Here is a 6,913-nt window from a genome sequence, read left to right as displayed (position 1 = left end):
ATGATGCAACAAGCATCTTAAGTAAACCCTAGTTTCTGTACGTGCTTCTTAAAGGGACTGCAAAATAAGACAGTCAGAAAATCTGGGATGCGTTTTTAAGGAAAAAAATGCTTATGCCTTAAATAAGAGTACTTTTGGCATCAAATGGATGAACTGGAAATCAAAAAAGGAAAATAACTGAGATCTAATATATCCAATACAGGGATAATTTAATCTAAGCCTTGTATGAGTCTTTCCTTTGTGTTTTCTTAACCCTGTATTTAACCCTTATGAGGTATTCACTACTATGCAGGTAACGACACAGATTAAATCACACCTCAAAGGAAAAAGTGCTCAAGCCTCCTAAAGGCATCTCTTTTCTGCTCTGTCTGCAACATATACATCGTATCCATCTTGTCTGCCTCCGTATTTATGCAGTGTTTATTTTATTCCCTTCCTCGCTATTCCTTTTTAAACCAGCTTGAGCAAATGCTGTGCTGCAGGGCAGATGCTGCCGGCCCAGTATGTGGGAGATACTGGATCTTGAGAGTGTAATTTGGTTACGATATTTGACTTTTTCTGCACATGAATTATTTTTCACCTAACACAAACATGTTGCAATTCAGAAAAGAAACTTGCCAAAATACCAATCAGCAATACAGGTTCTGGCGTTTCTAGCTGACCAGCTAGTCAGAAATAGCACTGCAGAAAATTTTATGAATGAAAGCTGAACAGTTTAAGAAAATTCAAGGTACAGTCTAGTAGCAAGCAATAACACTCTAGAAGCACAACCCAATGGTTACTTGTGTCTGACATACAGTTATCACAATTTTCACTCTTAAGCAGAATAAACAAATATTGAAATAACAAATTTAGTGACTCCATGTGCAGAAACTGTCTGAACCAGCTCAAGTAAAGCATCATGAAAGCCTGACCAAACTGAGGTGATAAAACCATATAAACACATAACCTGTATTTTCAGAAGATAAGAATTTTCCCAAAGTTATGAAGAATGATTAAGGACATTAGACTGCCTTCTAAAGGGGGAACATAGGCAAATGCTGTTTAACAACATCGGATTTTAGAATTTGCCCAGGAGTAAAATAACAGACTTAGGCACCTATATGTCAGTCCTAACCTTACATTTTTTCTTCACAATAACCTGAATTTAATACCATAAATGGAGACTGTTCTCAACTCAGATGAGATGATAATACACAAATAGAAAGATTAATAAGTGTTTTGAACCTACTTAGGCTAAGGTAGATCTCTGGACACAATTAATAATCTCCCTGGAAGAACTGGTACCAGCCTTACCACATTCAGCACGATCTTAATAATAGAGGAACATACGGACCAAACTGGTGCCTTCTAAAGTTATGGCACTGCTCCATGAAGTGCACTGATACAGCATCCTAATGGCCTGTCTGTTAAATCAATGCTTGGGCTGTTAAACCATTTTTCTTTTTGAAAAATAAATTAAATTTGCTTCTTAGTTTGTCTAGACAAAGACATATTTTTTTGCTAGATGCCAATGGCATTTGAAGACAGACTATCTCCACAATTTTTTATTCTATCTCTTCATCAGTTCACTTGGGCAGAGGTGACAGGTCTAAAATTTACAAGACACAAGTCAAACCTCTTTGAGAAAGATCAGCAGTTCATCTGAATGCCTGGAGACCTAAGGGTTGAGCTATTTCAGTTATCTGCTTTTGAAAAAAGAATATAGAGAAATTTCTTCACCTTAAACAACCAACCTGCTCAATAGGCAGAAAGTTGCCATTTAACTCAGATACTGCACTATGACATTCCTTTAATGTGTTTTGTTTGTGGGGTTTTTTTCTATGACAGGTTTTTTCCACAGTGAAGAGCCAGACTTATTTATAAATATTACATTCTTTTTCTAGTCTCTGGTTAGATGACATGTACAAGATCTCATTGTGTTCTGTCTACAGGAGTCGGGTGTAGTCTCATATATATATATATATACAAACACATATTTTGTGTATTTAAGAATAAGTGAATAATTTGCCTTAGAAAAATACAAACAGTTATTTTAATAGGCTATTCCTAAGTGTAAACCTATATTCAAAATGAGACATAAGGGAATGTCTGTATTTTGTTTACTGAACAAATGCTTGAAGTTTTAGAGCCATGAAGTCTAGAGCTGCAAAAAGTTAGATTGAAACTGTTCTTTGAGGTAAAATAGAATTAATCTCAGAGATGTAGGACTAGAAGGAATTTCCCACTGGTTTATAGGGATCCTTGTTAGAAATGGAGAGTTATTTTGCTTCCTCAGTTTACAAGATCAAGATGTGAAAATTTAGGAAACTTCTATTTAATGCATTTTACATTGCAGAGTATAACTACAAAAAGTTTGCTATTCAGATATTTTGAAATATGAATAGGTCTTTCTAGTTGCATACAAAACCCATACCTCTCCACTTTAATTCATCCATTTAATCTTTAAAAATCAATTTAACTTTGATGTTTTTATTATTTTGCTGTTATTTCAGTAATTCAGATCTTCAAAGGTAAGAACACATTAGCCATTCAAAGCCAAAAATCAAATAAAGCTACACTCCCTGTTCTCTAATCAGAGCTTTCATCTGCACATTTATGATTTCAGGAAGAAGCCAAATTAGTCCTAATTGCCTCTAATTTGACTTGGCCACTCAAATAGGATATGAGATCACATTTCATCATACTGTAGATATTTTAATCGCTACTGTTCAGAGACTAGAGAGCTAACTGTACACTGAAAAAAAGCTATCTCATCACATAGAAGTTCAGCATAGAAGTTCAGCCACATAGAATAGACCTGACTTCATTTTCTTTAAAAAGTCTTTAGACAGAACCTGTTCTCTGTTTGATGTGCATTTGAGGTTTTTTTCTGACTTAAGACTGGATGCTTGATATAATTCTTTAACATGTAAGGGTTTTTAAGCCTCAAGCACCATAAAATTACTTCAGTATTATGCAGCTTTATATGGGAAGACCTTCTGATTAAAGACTTGAAGGAAAGGCAGCTGCTGAGAGATGAGGCCCCTCAGAGCAGCCCAGGCTGACAGATGTTCCCGGCTGGATGGAGGCTGCAGCCCCTGCAGCCTGCACAGCAGCAGCTGTTCAGGTCTGGCTGCAAGACACAGTCGTGCCTTCAGCTCCCACTTCAGTAGCTGCTGCAATTTTGTAGGAAAATTTGGAGATACTTGAGGAACATGGAAATACAATCAAAGGGCAGAAGCAAGGGTGTTTGCATCAATGTGCTGGATCAGCAGGAATCAGAAATTCTCTAATTTAGCTTAGCACATGTTAATTTTGGTTTTCTACTCCAAGTGTGATACCTAATTATCACTTCATCATTCTATTCCTCTTGCTTAATTATCTACCAGCTTATATCTGCTGATATAATCTTTCGTTTGAAGTGAGATGATCAAAAGTAGTTAAACACATTTTAAGAATAATCTTTCAGAATGTTTAAAGCTTTTTTACTCAGTGATGTTGGTACTCCATAGAGAGCCTGCAAAGGCAGTGGCAAATCAGGAATGTTCCTGACTGCAAACTAAATATATAATGGCCAGTCTTCGCGAGCGAAGATCCGGGGAAGGTCTTTCCACCTTCCAGCCTGCGCATTGGATTTTTTAGGTGAGACACAGTGTGCGCGGAACTGAGCCCACCCTTTAATCCTAAGGTTCATCTGCCGGGGCCAAGCGAGCTTGGACGGTGGCAGCGAGGTCCTTAGGACGTAGGTGGGTTGCCTTTAAGGGCTAACGAGCCCCACCTGCCCGGGAGTGGCCCTGACCGGGAATCGAACCCGGGTCTCCGCGGTGATAGCGCGGCGCCCTTACCACTGGACCACCAGGGGCTCCAAACTAGAGAGGGAGCAAATGTTACACATTTATTTTAAAGCAGAATAGCTGGGCACGATACGTTTTGTAATCAGAAACCCTTGAACTGGCAGCTTATTTCTAAAAGTTATGTGTATCTGGAGAATGTGAAGGCCTCTGTACTTAATAAATGCTAAAAATTGAGTGTTTTTATTACTGGAAATTATTCAAAATCTACAGACCAAGCACATTCATATCAGTTATTTGGCAAGTAAATTTGGATAATGGAAGCATTGAGAAGCAAAGGAATCACAGTTGTTAGTTATTGGCTGTAAGTTATTTTCCTCCTCTATACAGAGGAGTTCAGGCAATTTCACTGGCATTTGTTTAGGAGGATGCTTTCAACAACGTAACATCATAGTTTAGAGCCCTGCACTGTGGAAAATTAATTCTCTGCTACTTTTGGAGGAGTGTCTCTAAATCAACAATATCTCTACTGAGCAGATAAACTGCTTTGGGACTGGGAAAGGGAGCAGCTCATGCAAACATAAGAAGAAAACTCTTTTCCATCACCTGGATTGATGACTGTCACCTCCACAGCAATATGGAAACCTGAGCACATGGGAATGCCAGGTGGTTTTCTTTAAATAAATGAAGGAAACTTCTTCCTTCCCTACAGAGCAGAGAAATCATCTGGAGAAAGACAACTTTTACTTTTTTTTTTTTTGCAGGGAGCAGAGAGAGAAAGTGACAAGGATTGCAAAATAATATCTTCAAAAGTACTTCTTAGATGAGATCGAACATGGCAACATTTCCCACCAGAGGTCTTTTTGCCCCTTGGCTCTCCAAGCATAAAGACAGCTCCCATCTCAGTGCTGGGTTTCGAAGTTCACAAAGGCATGAGGCACCAGAAGGAACTATGTTCAGGTAGGTATAAATAAAGTATTACAGAACTGTGGTCTCCCACCTTCATCTATGCTGTCTGAACTTTTATTGTGAATGTCAGCGTTCTAGGACAGAGCAAAACATCCCTGAATTTGAGCTAGGAGTAATAAGTAAGACAATCCAGCATTGTAAAAGCCATTCTTTCAGACAACCATGAGAAAGGGTCAGAGCCAAGGCTCGCTGCCTCATCTGGCAGGCACCTTCATGAGCGTCCTGGGGGAAGGAGGCCACACAGCCACCGTTCTGCAGCAGCCACGTTAATTTGATGGGAGAACATTAGGTAGGTATTTGTGAGAATGCAAGGTAAAATGTCACCACAGAGTTCAGTCAACAGTTATAGACTATCTGGACTATATTTTGCAAGCGTAGTCCATCACAGTATTTTTAAAAATATCTGTATTTGTTATATAATACTTTGATCCCTTATTCATGTCCACATGGTTGTAGCTTTGCTAGCAGAAGAGAATTTTCAAAGTTAGGGACATCAACACTAGCAAGGATCAGGAAAGGAAAATTCTTAAAGGCAGACTATTAAAATTGACAGGAAAATAGATAAAAGTGTTCAGTATTATGGCCTCGAATGGGCAGAATTGTAGCTTTAGTTGTGAAGTGCTAACTCTGGGATGAAGTTAAGACAGCTTAGCCAACTTAGCTTTTTTGATGGTCACATCTGTCAGAGCGAGTATATCCCAAGAAGAAAATGTGTCCAGGATAGAGGACAACTAGTGGGCTAATGGATTCTCCCTCCCTCAGCATTCAAGTGAATAGTCAATGTGCAAGTTTCCACTTGGAGGATTCTTGACTTTCAAAAAAAAGGAGATCTCAGGATGATTAACTAGTAGTTTCCCTGGAGAATTGAATGCTGGGGAAAAGCATTGAATGCTGAGAGAAATAGCAATCATAAAGCTTATGGCTCAGCCTCCTCCATTTGGAGCCTACTGGGTTGAAAATGGGAAGCAAAAGCGGTTGTCAGAACACTTTCTAACTTCTCATCTTATTCAAAAACCCAAAAATATTTGGTGACACTAAGATCTGCTTACACTAAGGACAAACTAAGCATCTCAGCTTTTCAGATTTTAAATAAATTTGGACTCTTGTTTTAAAAATAAATGTATTAAGAAGAGTTTGGATCTTTCATTATGGTTAAGGAAGAAATATGATCTGATTCCAACTTTTTCCTGAGAATGCTGGGCATTTTGGAAGCAGAAAGTCTTCTTGCCAAGTCATTCAGAAAAGTCACTTTGCATTGGATTTAGTCCCAATGTTCCCAGATGCCTCATAACCAAGAAGAATTTAGATTCAGCATTTCTACTAACAAAATAAAGCATAAGTTTACCTTGTTGCATAATCTCCATTGCATATATTGACCTTTTGAATGTATTAAACGCAGTTAAGATGCAGCTCTGTATCACATTTTTCACGGTTCTTGCCGTTTTGTGCCACCATCACTGCTGTGTTGCAGAGGATTTTGTTGTAAGTGTTGTTGCCTTGGTTTTATTTGGTTTTTGAAAAAGAACCATGTGACTGTTACAGGATTTCTACTGCATAAGAAAGCCAGTAGGAAAATATCTTCTTGTAATATGTGAAGAGGGATGGGAGCAGAGCTATCCCATGGGTTGCTCTATGAACTTCTGTTCATAGAAGAATAGCAGCTTTCGAAGTACAGGAATTCTGCATGGGTGATTTTCAGAAAGTTTTGACACCCTAGCAATAGAAGGGCTCTAGGATGCTTTGCCTATGGTGTTGGCCTCATGTATCTTTCATGAGTTGCTTATGCAGCTGTGCCTGTCTGACACACCCAAGAGCTGAAATACTTTCTATGGTCAAATCAACGTACAATACCTGTGCTAAGAAGCAGTGTGACTGCACATGGCCAACAACCAGTGCAGAAGGCACTGTGTTTGTCATAAGCACAGTAAATCACTCTCCTCCTTAAAGAGAGTGCCTTTGTTAAGCTGTTGCAACTATGCAATTCTAAGTCTTCTTATCTTAAAAGTATTATGGGGAAATTGTCACTGTTTGATGATGTGAAGCTATGTATATTAATGCCCCAGCTGATCTGTGTAACTAAAAATGACAGTATCTATATTCCATTATAACCATTTTATTAATCAAGATAATTCATACCTTCCTTGATTGTTTGGCAATAGAGTGGAAAATAC

General features: G+C 38.4%; 1 non-coding gene across 1 annotated transcript; it reads right to left on the bottom strand.

Annotated features, from left to right (window-relative positions):
* Window positions 1-3,772: 3,772 nt before the first annotated feature.
* Window positions 3,773-3,845, bottom strand: TRNAD-AUC (transfer RNA aspartic acid (anticodon AUC)). The gene has a single exon. It is a non-coding gene; the product is annotated as a tRNA-Asp (tRNA).
* Window positions 3,846-6,913: the final 3,068 nt, after the last annotated feature.

Source organism: Myiozetetes cayanensis, unplaced genomic scaffold (assembly GCF_022539395.1).
Source record: "Myiozetetes cayanensis isolate MyiCay16 unplaced genomic scaffold, myiCay2020 scf2-11, whole genome shotgun sequence".
NCBI classification, from domain to species: Eukaryota; Metazoa; Chordata; class Aves; order Passeriformes; family Tyrannidae; genus Myiozetetes; species Myiozetetes cayanensis.
This window is presented reverse-complemented; position numbering and strand designations above follow the sequence as displayed.